We start from the raw sequence: 14,380 nt of genomic DNA on the forward strand, positions 1-14,380 counted from the left end.
AGTTTGCACAAGTACTCTCAGGAGGATGAGAAAACACACACATGCAGCCCCCTTCCCTTGCTATCAGAAACTCTGTCTACTACTGAGGACCTAACAGCCAGGTTCTCAGAAGTTCAGAAATTCTATCAAGATAGTGTGACTGAGTAGTAAGACTTAAGACTTGTGGAAGAACACAGCCTTTAGCCAAAGAAATAAAATAAACAATAAACTGATCATAGGATGGGAAAACAATGACATGAAGGGGTGGGACTGAGTCTGCCATTGTAGGTCATAAGTACAATGAAATGTTCAACCTGTGAGGAGCCAGGAATGAGATGCAAACACAGAGGAGTCATGTTTTTTACTACAAACCTGTATTAAAACAAATGGGGGAGGAAAACACCTCACTATCCCTAGTCTAGAAGGAATGTCCCTATCTCAACCAAAATTAATGGGTCGGTCTGGTGTCAAGATGTCCAACAAAAAGTATGTCCTATGCCATAATCCTATTCTGGCCCATGCATTCTAAATAAACTCTAAGGTGAAAAGGATATTGTCTCTTGCTTTTCAAAAGTGCCCAAATGTTCAAGTTCAACAAAAAAGTTCAAATCCAAGTTCCCAAGAATAACTTTGTTCCCCAAATTCCTGGTTCCAATATCACAAGTTCAAAAAGAATAATTAGGTTCCAAGAGGATTTCTTGGTAACTTTGCTTTTCTTGGGGAACAGTTCCCTTCCCCAGGCTTTCTCTTCACCTTTTAACATGTTGCAAATCCTGAAGATATGGCTCTTACTAAGGCCTTTATATCTTTTCACAACAGTTCATAAACCCAAGGACATTACCTTCCTTGAGGTTAGTTCATAATCCTAAGGGCATTACCATCTGTGTGATTCTTTATAACTTATCTCTCTATTGATCTTCAGCTGGCATACTCTCCTGCCAGGACTTGTTACACAAACACTTAATTTTACCTTCACCTGGTACACCTTCCCACCAGGAGTTTCTTACACAAATTCTTAGCTTCACCTGGTATACTTTCTTGCCAAAATTTTATCACACTTATTACTTTCTCTCTAAGGATGGGATTCAATAACCCACTCATCCTTTTATTTCTTTAGCGGTTTTGCTTTTGGCCTCTCATTGTGTTTTCAAGAAGTGACTAACTTTATTAGGGCATCCGGTAACCCACCTGTGCCCCCCGGGGTCATCTGTAACTTCTGGCCTCCCCTCTCTTCGGTTCCCTTCAGTCTGTGTTATTCCTATGGAGCGGTACACATGCCCCGACAACCCCGCTGCTTGGTATCCCTCTTATTCTCTCCGGGCTTACCGGTTGCCTCCAGCGCTCCTTCGCTCCCGTCTGCTTCAGTCTACTGGCTTTGTGTGCGCCCAGTTAAGCGCTGTACCCTTGCCATCTCTTTCCGTGCTGCGCCTTTTCCACTGCACTTTCTCTCTATGGTGAGCCGCCCTCACCCAGGCTTCTCCTTTCCTCGTTTAGATTCGCCTTGACGTTGCTTGCCGCAGCGTGTTCTTACCCAGCGTGGTATTCAGCGTTGCTGCGGGTCGTGCTGCGGTTCAGCATCTGTTGCTCCCCTTTCTCCTTCTCACTGTCAGGTGTAACCAGGCCATACTTAAACTTCCAGGCTTGATTATTCATCTTCCACCAACTAGACCACTGCGTTGGTCTTCCGGGTCTCGTACATCTTCATTACTCTGTGACTCCTTCTCATGTCAGTGCTTCATATACTATCCCTCTTGGCAGTTTGGGTAGTAACAAAAGTAAATCTACATAGAGGTTGGGGAGGAGTGTAACAGTATGCCATTATGGCATGGGACATAGAGAAAACATCACTTGAAGTGGTGGCTATCTCAGTGAAAGGAGTGATGACCCCATGGATTCATCGCAAACCCTATCATGCCATCATCCCGTGCCCCTAACCTTAGTGTTTATTATTTGCTTTTGAACTTCTATTGGACTTTGGTTAGGTGTCCCTTTGCCCTTATTTGCTTGAGGCATTACTTGCCTACCATGAACTGGACTAAGTTTGTGCGCCCAAACCGCTGACTGTGTACTTTATAGTCTACCTGGTGTTACTGGGATAAGGATGTTGAACTAAAGCCAACGGATCATGCCGGTTCAGACCGGCATACACAATGGACCTCTCCTCAACAATGAAAATCGTCATGGGGTGTGACACCTATGTCCCCTCGCCTTTGGAGGACGAGACCAGAAGTGTGAATGAGCAACCATGTTTATCTGGAAGTGCAACACCATGTGGTATCACTTGCTGTAAAAACAAATAATGCATTATTGCTTTAAGCGGGAGGTGGGAATAGCATACCAGAAGGCCTGATAAAGTGGCTCTCAGGTATAAGAATTGCAGATCCGGAGGGCGGGATAGTTAGTTATTTGGGAATGGGTTCACAGAAGGGATGCCGTCCATTCGTATTGCAAGCAAACTAATACATCATTTTGCTTAATCATTACCTGAAAATCTAAGTCAATTCTTTTTGATGTTCACAGATTGGCACCATGACTTAGACCTGTCTTACAACAGGTTACAGTGTCAGAACAGTGAGCAGCCTCCTCCTGAATACCGCATGTGCACAACAAGAAAAATGAAGAGTCCTTGTTAAAAACTCCAAGAGGAGGATTGCCAGGTTAGTTGCTGTTGTGCATGCGAGGCCGCTCAGGGTAGTCGAGGGTTTGTATTAATATGAATTAGAAAAAGGAGGATTTATTTAGGGAATCTGCACACTTGGGATGGACATTTTGGGTTAGGTACAGTATTCTAATAATTGCTTTTGCCTATTCTATTGCAGTTGTCTTGACAATTGTGTATTTCTTCTACCCTGAAATAGATCTGGCAAAATACTGGTAATGGTAATTTAGTTAGGCTTGTTTGGTAAAAAAAAAATCCTGCAGGTATCATATATATGCATTTGGATTTCGCCTGAATGCATTCTGACTCTGGTAAAAGCAGGAGCTCACACTAGGCCTCTCTGTTACCTGTACTTCTGTTTAAATAGGGAAAATAACAGAAGACTGGAAAAAAGCAGATATGGTGGAACTGTAATGCCCAGCATTTAAACAGGGAGAGGCAGATGCTTGCAGTATGAGTGCCCTATAACCCTTTCAGGACCACTCCATGAAGCCTCTGGTAAAATCTCCTTTCCTTCTCAGGACCGCAAGGGAATCGAGTCAAAGAGTGAGTGGTACAGGAGAGACTGAGCACAGGGCACCTAAAGATAAAACCAGAGACAGAACATGGGCAAGAGACAGTCAAGAGAGGCGGAAGAGCTTCCTAAGGGCTTGCCTGCACATTATACGTTAACCAACTTTGACAGTACTACTTCAAAGAATACTGCCCTTATCTGACACAACTTACCAAGCACAACCAATTCTTTATAGAGGGAACATTTAATTTGGAAAAAGTAACAGTGCTTTAACGAAATTTGGAGGTCTGGAAGGGTAAAAAAATCTCCCTTAGATGAAGCGACAACTTGATACTATGACTAAGATTCGGGTTTGAGACAGGGACAGATAAAACTCCTAAGGGCCTAGGATTTGTCAGAGATATCGACGCACGTGTGCCAGCAGATCGTGGAGGTAATGTCAGCTACAGAACAGGATGATTAGGACAATGAGACAGCCAAAGAATTTATAGAGTTTTTCACCAATGAAAATGGGATGAATACAAGGGATAGGGGAAAAGAAGGCCACGCCCTGGGCAAATGGGACCAGTAGGGCAAATGGGTGGCCCACAAAAATATTGGGGCCAACAGGACCAACACAGACAGTGGGGTCAGCAGGACCAGCAAAGAAAATGGGGACCACAGAGACTGTAATGACAACTGACAAACCTGCTGAAGTGTAATTACTATAAGCAAGTTGGGAATTTAAAGAACGAATGCCCAGATAGACCATAACGACCATCCTTTCAGGGTAGTTTGGGTGCAAAACAGCACCCAAGGTCCCCCTTTAGACAATCCTGCGCCCTTTCTAGATGCAAACCAGAGAGCCCCAACTCCCTTCTGAAACCTTAACGCCCTAGCCTTTGCCCCGGACCACTATCCTTCCTAAGAATGATCAAGGCCTATTCTGACTAAAGCAGGAGAGAGGTTTGATGGAGCCCCTAATCCCAACAGATGAGGATGCAGCGTATGTACAATGTAGCATGGAAGGAATATCTGTACATTGCCCAGTGGGCCCAGGGAGCAGTAAGTCAGCCCTGTGCATGGACAGTTTCCGTGATGTGCTACTGTCCACTGATACCGTAAAGCCAGTAGTAATATCCAGTACCGTAGTCATAAACTCTGTTTCGGAACCCCTTACGATCACATTGGAACCGATCACTGACACACATCCTTCCTTCTGAGCCACTCAGCACCTGTACATTTGTTAGGTAGAGATCTTCAGTGTTACACCTGAACGCTCCCACCAGCTCTGGTGTCTGTATGGAGCCATCCTCAAGAAAGAGAGCTCTTCAGCATGGGCATACAACCTTAACTGCAGCCACGCTTCATGAAAAGATGGCTGCCACCATATAATCGGAAGAAAGGGCGTACTCTGGCTGTGGAGCAGCCCTCAGACTAGCCTCCACTCTGAGCCCGATTGGCCCGGGGAGGTCCCATCACCAGGCCCCTGCATTAGCCGGCAGGCAGAGATGGCCGAGATCACGGCTGAATTTGAAGGCCTGATTATTATTGTCTGGCCTTGTCCGGCGGTTTGCGTCGCTACGGAGCAATAAACCCTGTCAGCCGAGACTGACAACTATAACAACTGCATTCATCATCCAGACATAGACCCTCATTCCGAGGTTGGTGCTAAGGGAAAAACGATGCTGGTAAAGGAATACTGGCATCGATTACCGCTACGGTATATTCTGACCAACCAGACCGCTATTAAAGGCATCGTAAATTACGATGTTGTTAATAGCGGTCTGGTCGCACGCACGTGACCCACCATGCCGGCATTAGCGGCATGCCATAAACCGGAGTAGATCACAAGTGAGGCGGACATGCGAATAATGGCCTCATGAAGGCGGAAAAAGTGCTTACCGGCACGCCGTAAAAACTGGCATCGCCGACATGCCGTAAAAAGGCCTGAGCAGTGTTCCAAACTGCCACATGTGCACACAATCAGCACAGGTGGAAGCAATGGAGTCAGGCCCAGTACAAGAGGAGCACACCCACACACCACACCCCCTCCCACACCAAGATGATTCCAATAGTAGTAGCATTACTGGAGCTGAGGACTTGCTAGCATTGCCACAACATCAACAACAACAACAGGCGTCACCACACAGGAGAGGCAGGATGAGAAGGAGGGTGAGACAGGCCCAGCATCCCCCACCATTGCAGCCACTGTTACCAAGCGCCAGCCCCCAATCCCTTGCATCACAGCCAGTCCTTTCAATCTAACCCCTGAGAAGATCCACACCCTGTACCGGCGGACCGGGACACCATCACCACCATAGTGGACCTGATACACAACGACATAGGGAGCCTCATTGAAATACGCACAGCCATCCCCGCTCTACTGAAGGTAGTGTCTGTGCTCCACTTCCTTGCCACAGGCACCTACCAGCACACAGTGGGCCACATGCATGGCATATCACAACCCTTATTTTCCCGGATTCTGAACCAAGTGCTGGATGCCCTCCTCAAGCACACAAGGGACTACATATCCCTCCCACGGACTCCCCAGGAGATATTTGATACAAAAGTTGGCTTCCATGCACTGGCAGGCATGCCAAATTGTGTAGGTGCCCTCGACTGCACCCACGTGGAGTTGGTGGCCCACATGCCATGGAGATGGTGTACCGCAACCACAAGCAATACCACTCCATCAATGTGCAGATGGTATGCGACGCCAGCAAGATCATCACACATTGTTGTGCCTGATATCCCGGATCAACTCTTGACTCTATGGTCCTGCGGAACTCCTGCTACCACGCTTCATGGAGCGACATGATGGACGACGTGTCTGGCTGCTTGGTGAGTTTCCTGACTGGGCCATGGCAGTGCATCGCGGTTGTGAGTAGAGTGGATGCATACTCCACCTGGGTGGGAATGGGGGGGGGAAGCATACTCCACCATGCTGCCAATGTTGATGTGACTGCACAATGTGCACATCACCGAACACTGTGCCCCAAACCATCACAAACAGTACATGACACCCAAATCCCATAGTAATGAAGTAAGGTCGACACCTATCACTACATGACTAACAGGAAACCACCCCACATCCCACAACACATGCACCACTCATCAGCGGCCCTCACCCTCCGTAACACCATCCTGCACCATGCAGCGCATATGCTCTATGTTGCTGTCTCCAGCATATCACCACACAGGACAATCATCCCTGGGAGTGCATTAAACTGAACCAACTAGGGAATCCACAGTGTGTCACCGGGTTGGCACACCCACAGGAGTGCTGCATGTCACCATGGGAACGAGCAGCGCTGAATGCCCAATATTGCACAGACTACTGCCAACGCTCCCTCCAAGTAAATCTCACAGAACACAACACATCACTAATTTGACTCCAACACTGCTGTACGCATACACAATGCATGTGCAACAAGATGTCAGTGCACACCATGTATCATCTTGAAGATGCAACCCACACCATTAGTCCATGGCACAGGACACACTGACGGACTTAAAATGGGGTCAATGCATCCATGTGGGCAACGAATACCTGCAGGCATGTGTGACTAGTACCAAACAAAAACATACAAATCTCCGGTGGGAGAGTTGCACAACCTCCTATGATTAATTCTTAGAAATGTAAGCGTGAAAACGCTGCATAATCCCTTCCAATGCAAACAGCCCTATTTAAAGAGTGTGTACTTTGGACATAAGACAGTGTGTCAGAACTAATTTTTTAAGATTTATTTATTCATTTTAAATTGTAAAAAACTTTTTCAAAAGAACATATCAAATACATTAATATCACATCTATAAAAAATTCATCAATTGTCAAGAACACATATTTAATCACATCAACAGAAAAAAGCTCACATCATCACATACCATCACTTACATACTCTTTCATCCCCATATATACATAAGACCACTCATACTTGTGCAAAAAAGCCGCAGTCCTAATATTTTAGTTCTGTGTCTCAGAACGTCCCATCCATATGGGTTTCAATGTCTGTTCTAGTAACAATGTGCAATTAGAAAGTGCGGAGGCATCTTTTAGTTGTTGAACAGAACACAGTGGTTCTGTTCTTGGAAGCAAGCTGCACACAGGGGAAGAGTCACATTCCAAGCTTTGCCATCTATGAGGTACTATTCGTGTCCTGGGAGCCGACACACTCTAAAGGGTTTTGCGAAGGGGGCCGTAAGAAGAGCATAATTCAAGCCTTTAGCTGCTTTATTCTAACATATTCTACCACAGTACGAGACTGGCTGGCAGCTGTGAAATGATTAAATGCCCTGCAGCTCTCCCTCAAGGCTACAGAATGGGAGCGTGGGCATTCCTTTCTGGGCTACTCATGAGGAGTTTCAACAAACTCCTCAGTCCCGCGACCTTGCCCTTTCATATTCAGACAACAATGTTAACAGTTGAGCAGAGTAAGCAGAATTCGCAAGAATTGCAAGCTGCAAAGCAGTTTTAGACAGAAAGCAATGAGCAATGGTTAACAAGCAAAATGGCGATTCTTGCTACGTTTAAAATGGCCGCTTGTTGGTCAAGCATAGCAGTCTGTATTTCTATAATTCGGTGCATAAGACGGTTGGCCTTCGGCCATCAAGTTACGTCTGTCATTCAAATGAAGGGTATTCACTTTTCCAGATTGACAATTTTAATACTTAGAAATGTACCTGTTTAACAATTTTATTTCTATCAGAGGGATAGAGATAATGGGTAGTTATTCCAAAATAGTTGTTCGTGGAACCATAAAACTGTGACTAGTACAGATGTCCATCATGATTTGCCAAACATCTACCTTCATTCCCCTCTCATGCAGGTGATGGTGGCTATCCCTTGAATCCGTGGCTCGTCACACCTGTCCAAAACCCACAGAACAGGCACGAGGAGGACTACAATCGTTACTATACCCGTACACGTGTGGTCATCGAGCAGACCTTTGGCCTGTTGAATGCATGATTTTGCTGCCTCAGCCGGTCGGGTAGGGCACTCCTCTACAGGCATGAGAAGGTGGCGAGATCACCATGGCATGTGTAATGCTGCACAATATGTGCATCCGCCGGAACGTGCCCCTGCCCCGACATGGAACTGCTACCACCTGATGATGATGAAGGGGATGAGGAAGATGTGGCAGGACAACATCACGGTGGCGATGCACAGGAGGGACGTGCTGTGCGCCAGTCAGTTATCGCACAATATTTCTGACACACATGTCAGCAGAGGGTGACATAATGTTTGGACATAGGGCAGTGGGTGTGGGGGTACATGTACACTATGCACTGTGAATGATTAAATGACACATGCGCAATGATGAATGTCCACTCTGGTCTTCTTTTTCACACAACCGGTGTATTGAATGTAACAATATTAACGTAAGTGACTAAACCCTCTACCACCCTCACCCCTCTCCCCCTCCCCCCACAGCTCCCCCACACACCCTCACCCCCCTCCCATTCCCCCACAACTCCCCCAGACACCCTCACCCACCTCCCCCCACAACTCCCCCACACAAGTCCCATTGAGTCCACGAAGCCTACATGAGGCTGCCATAACATTCACTTGGCACTTCCAGAGCCAGGGGGTGGCATGTCCCGTCGCTGCAGTGCACGGACCGACCGGCAGAGCGGGCTGGTTTGGGTTGAACTGCTGGTGGATGGTGTGGCCTCCTGTTCAGGTTGTGGGGCGGGATGACCTGCCTCCAAGGCATCAGCGATGCGCTCTAGCACCTGCCGGAGGGACGAGACCTCCTTGCAGAGGCGGTTGGTGTTGTCCGTCAAGGAACGGCCCAGTGCTGACAACTCTGTACGCCACTCCTCTCTGGCCTGACGTTTGTCCTGTACAAATTCTCTGATGAGTGCAGTGAGCAGGTCAGCCCGCTGTGGTCCTGCAGCTGCACCTGTGGCTGTGCTCGGAATCTGGCTGGCATGCCCAGCTTGCTCATCCTCCCCAACACTGAATACTGGACTGATATGTCCCTGGGTGTGGTCATGGCCAGACTGCTCTGGGGTGTTGGTGTTCACGGTATCGCTCAGATAGCTGGGGGATGCAATTTGGGTTGGGCTATGTACCACATCCATTGTATCATCCTCCATTGTGTCCCAGATGTCATCCGGGCTGTTTTCCACTGTGAGGGGTGCCGTGGCTGCCACCTCCCCAGCCACAGTGGACTCCTCAGAATGGAGTGTCTGACAGGTGTCTCAAGCCTGCTCATCCTCCCCAACACTGAATACTCGACTGATATGTCCCTGGGTGTGGTCATGGCCAAACTGCTCTGGGGTGTTGGTGTTCACGGTATCACTCGTAGATACCTGGGGGGATGCAATTTGGGTTGGGGTATGTACCATATCCATTGTGTCATCCTCCAGTGTGCCCCAGATGTCATCCGGGCTGTCTTCCACTGTGAGGGGTGCCGTGGCTGCCACCTCCCCAGCCACACTGGACTCCTCCGAATGGGGTGTCTGACAGGTGTCTCCAGCCAGAACAGTGGGTGGGGGGGTGGGGGTTCTGTGCCCTTCACGGGCCTTGGTGGTACAGGTGCTATGTGTCCCTGCGGTGGCTTGGTTGCTGGGACACGGTGCCCCCTGGCTTGTCCCCTGGAGGTTGACGGACGGTTTTTGTCCTCCTGGGACCTCTTACTGGGTGTAGCCTGTGCAGAGGTGGTGTCCTGCTCTTTGCTGTCATGCTCACTGCCTGTGGGGGTGGAAGAGAGGGACGGCATGAGTGATGTTTGGATAGGCATCATACATACATTGGGACAATTGCTCATCCACACAATTGTGGGTAATAGGCATTTATGTTGGGAAGGGCACGTCATTTCATACATGGGTGGTAAATGCAGCCATATGTCAGAGTCACTCATGTTGGCCAGGAACAGTGCTGTCTGGCATGCTCACTATTTTGGTCATGCACGCTGTGTGCCTCATGGAAATTCCTACTTTGTGCGGTATGTGTCATGTACGATATAGCCTTGCAGCAGGCAACAGCATGTGTCTCAGTTGCTTCAGCCTACTTTATAGGGAGTGTGTTTGTTTTGCCGACCATGTCGTGACTCTTTGGACAGACATTGGCATTGACTTTCATCACATTTGGCTTAGCCGTGTTTACTTTGGACACTCACCTCCATTGTCAGATGTCGTGGCGCCATACTCCATCTCACCTACGCCTTCAATCGATTCCGGCCCAATCATGCTTGCACATGTCTCCTCCCACGGGGTGAGCTTTATGGGTGAACGAGGTCCTCCTCCAGTTCCCATGGCCTGGGTGCGATTTACCGATAATATGTTGCGCACCCTTAGGCGCAGATCATCCCACTGCTTACGGCAGTCTTTCACCGTGCAGGGTGTGGTGCCCACTGCACTAACCTTCTGGGCAACAAGTGCCAGATCTCTTTTTTACGCAGCACTGCCTCTCTCCTCATGTTGCTGCTGAAGACTGTGCCTGCATGCTCATGCAAAGTGTCCACAAGCATCTGCAGTTCGTCCTGGTTAAATCTCTCCTTTCTGAGGCGGGCAGATCCCTTCTTCAGAGCTTTAGGCATTCTTGGCTTGTAGGTGGTACTTTTCAGTCGATCAGTAGTGTCCCAGGGGTCCTGTGTACTGAGGATGGCAATAGATTGTGTTTTTAAAGATGGCCGCGGTGCTCCTTCCCGTTCCTGTAAGATGACGATATTTCCGGTTCCGCTATTTAGCGGTGACCGTAAATAGCGGTGTTCGCTAATTACGGTCACCGCTATTTATGGTCACCGCTAATGGCGCATTGGACTATGTCGGAAGTGTAATCTACACCTGGCTTGATGCCGGTAAGGGCTTTTTGGGTGCCTTTTGCGGCATGGCGCTAGGTACCTTACCGGCATGGCGCAAAGCTTGTGCCTGCGAAGTCGTAATAGTCCTTTATTAGTGGACTGGTGGCAGCACGGACACGCTATTTGCGCCATGCCGGTAAGGGACGTTACTTACCTCCAAACTCGGAATGACCCCCATAGACTCCACGAGGAAACCCCTGGACTATCATCCACTCCAAGGTAATGAAGTCATAAACTCTTCTGACTAGTCTGCCTTGCGTACTTATCATCTCACACAAAACCCCTGCATTGGGTCACTCTTGTTGCCCTGATTCACTCTTAACCATAATAAATCTCTACATAAAGACTACTCCACCATTACCATTGATGGAACACCCATCCCACTTCTCAGCCAAGTGAAAACACTGGCTGTCCACCTAGACTCCAACCTTACGCTGACCAAACATATCAGTGCCCTCTCTTCTTCTACGGCCTACACGGTTAAACTGACCATACTAAGTCGCCAATTCCTGGCCCCACAAAACTGCCTCACACTGGCCCAAGCCCTCACACTATCCAAATTAGATTACTGCAACATCCTCCTTCTAGGAACCACAAAAACAAACCTATCAAAACTCCAACTGTTGCTAAACAAAGCCTTACGAGCAGCCTTTGGATTAAAAAGAAACAAACATATCTTTTTTTTTTTTTTTTTATTTATAACGTCAGCCTGAGGTGTCACATTGCGAGCAATGTGGCATCAGACTTTTATTACAAAGTAACAGCATTCATCAAAATTCATCCAGCCAAAACCAATTCACGGTGCTGCATAGATAGTCTAAAAAGAAGAAGATTCAATTTCATTGAATCATTTACAGGTCTCCAAGATTCAGAGCGTCTATGTAGTCTATTACCGCACAGCTTAATTTTATGCTGTGCCCGGCTACAATGTAGGACCACCAGGCTCGAGTGTTACAGTCTACTGGGATATGTTCTCTTAGGTGATGCATCCTCTTTGAGGTGGTCTTCGTGCATTTGGTGATAAGATGTTCTAAGGATTCTATTTTGCTATGACAGAAGCGACATAGATTGTCCTTAGCTTCTTTAAAGTGACGAACCCACATCATTTCCTTTGTTTTGATTGCATTTAGTCGAAGTCTTAGAAACTGCTCACGATGGTGGCGAGATGGACAGTTCATTAGGTATCTACTTGTGACATTTAGTTTGTGTTCTCCGATTCCAGAATCTAGAGTGGTCTTCAACTGCAAACGTCGCTCGTTGTTCTTTATCCAGCACCATTGTTCAAATTTAATTTTTATGGATTGTGGTCTTGTCACCAGATCATACAAGGTCAGGTCGGCGTTTGTTAAGGTTGATGTCATTATTTGTTTCCACTCGTCTAGCAATTTCGAATTTCCTGTGGTTTTTTCCCCGGCAAAGATTTCAAATGCTGGCGCTCTAGGGGTTAACTTCATTTTACGTAGTGCCGTTAATGATTTCCACATTACGTGAGTGTGTAAAGAGTTTAAGGAAAGTTCATATCTTATGTGTATCATCGAAATGTACGGGGGGAGCTGCAGAACTCGCCGCCAGTAGATCCCTTCTAGCTTTTGCCAAAACAGGGCATCGATGTTCCAGCCAGCCTTTGAACCAAAGGTAATTGCTGGAATTACTTTTTGGATGTAAAAAGTCAAGGCTGGTGCTAGGGTGAACTTTCCAAAGTTTCTATTCAACAGCTGGCCTTGAATGCTGTATTGAATCATTCTGTTGACCATGTCAACCTTCCAATGATGTTCATGCACTGAATTGTTAAATGTTATTCCCAAATATCTGATCGAATGGACTACCTCAAGTCGATTGACGTTGATTTTCCACGCAAAGGCTTTTTGTTTATTGGTGTATCGCTGACCCATGATGACTATCTTGGATTTTTCGATGTTTAGCTCCAAGTCATTTTTTTTAAAATAATCGCAAAGATTTGTTAACTGGCGTTGCAGGCCTATCTGTGTTTGGTCCAACAGAAACACATCGTCAGCGTAGATTAAGCATCCTATTTCATTATTGTTCAATTTCGGTGGAAAACAACGCACATCTTTACGATATGCTGGGAGGTCAGAAATGAACAGTTTGAAAAGTTCGGCTGCTAGTGGGCATCCCTGTTTCACACCGGAGTTTGTTAAGATCGGCTTGGATAGTAGGCCTTGATTGTTTAGTCTTATTTTGATGGTAGTCTCCGTGTGTAGGGCTCTTATTGGTGCAACTACATCACTCGGACACTTCCAATTTATTAATTTTTGCCACAATTTGCTGCGATTTACACTGTCGAAGGCACCCCTCAGATCAATGAATGCCAAGTATAGTCTCGACTTTGCTTTTAGACTTTCGAGTTTTAATATATTTATTAGCAGCAGGTTTACCTCCACACCTACGCCTTTTGTAAAGCCTGTTTGCTGGATATCAATTATTTGCTCTTGTGTAGACCATGCCGTTAGCCTTTGTCGCAAAAAGGAGGTGAAGATTTTTCCTATGGTGTCCAGCAGGGCAATCGGGCGATAGTTGGTTGTATCAGCCCGGTTGCCCTTTTTATAAATTGGCACTATGATCGCCACACGCCAAGAGTCTGGTATCGTCATTGAATTGGACAGGCGTGCAAATAATTGTACAATAAAGATAGCCCATTGTTGTACGTTCTTCTTCAGCATCATGTTGGATATTAGGTCTGGACCTGCTGCATGCGAGTTTTTAAGAGCCCGTATTGCAGCTCTGATCTCTTCCACAGTTGTTTGGAAGTTCCAGGATGTTAACTCATTTATGGGTATGTTTGAGTCTTCATGAGATGGTTTGTTAAAGATGTTAGTAAAGTGTTGTTCCCATGTATCGGCATCGATCGTGTTGGATGGTATTTGATGATGTCTCGAATTGCCTGTATTCAGGATTGTCCAGATTTCCCGTAGATTCTTCTGAATTAGATGTTTCATCAGCTGCTCAGCTTTGTCTTGCTCAATTATTAGTTTCTGAGATTTCAACCAGTTACGGTATACTTGGCGACGCGCACGTATTGCAGCTTTAATTGCAGTTGTCGCGCTGGCTGACTTATCAGACTTCTTTAGGACTCTAATATCGCGTTGCATAGTCTGTTTAGCTTGAGTCAAGATCAAGGACGAAAGATGTTTGTGGGTTACGCCCATTATGCGATTAGCAGCTTTTGTTGCAGTAAAGTCCAAGAGCAAGGGAGCGTAGTTCACAGATCACTGTCCTGACAAAATTGTTGGCGTAGTTTTTCAATCTTAGGGCTGTCGATTCTAAGTCGATTTCCGCCAGTATTTACGGAGATTGTAGGTTCGTAGGATCTTTGTTCGAATAACGATTCTACCGTGCAGGCCAGTCTGAGAAGCTTGTGATCGCTACTTGGCATAGTTCTTGTTGACAGTGTCAGATCGCTTTCAAAAAGATGTTGGG

The 14,380-nt window shown here is 46.8% G+C and overlaps 1 protein-coding gene across 1 annotated transcript in view; it reads right to left on the reverse strand.

Annotated features, from left to right (window-relative positions):
• Positions 1-14,380, reverse strand: part of LOC138521228 (ciliated left-right organizer metallopeptidase-like) — a 579,350-nt gene that overhangs the window by 121,564 nt on the left and 443,406 nt on the right. The window lies entirely within an intron of this gene.

Source organism: Ambystoma mexicanum, chromosome 13 (assembly GCF_040938575.1).
Source record: "Ambystoma mexicanum isolate Mex_15411 chromosome 13, UKY_AmexF1_1, whole genome shotgun sequence".
NCBI classification, from domain to species: domain Eukaryota; kingdom Metazoa; phylum Chordata; class Amphibia; order Caudata; family Ambystomatidae; genus Ambystoma; species Ambystoma mexicanum.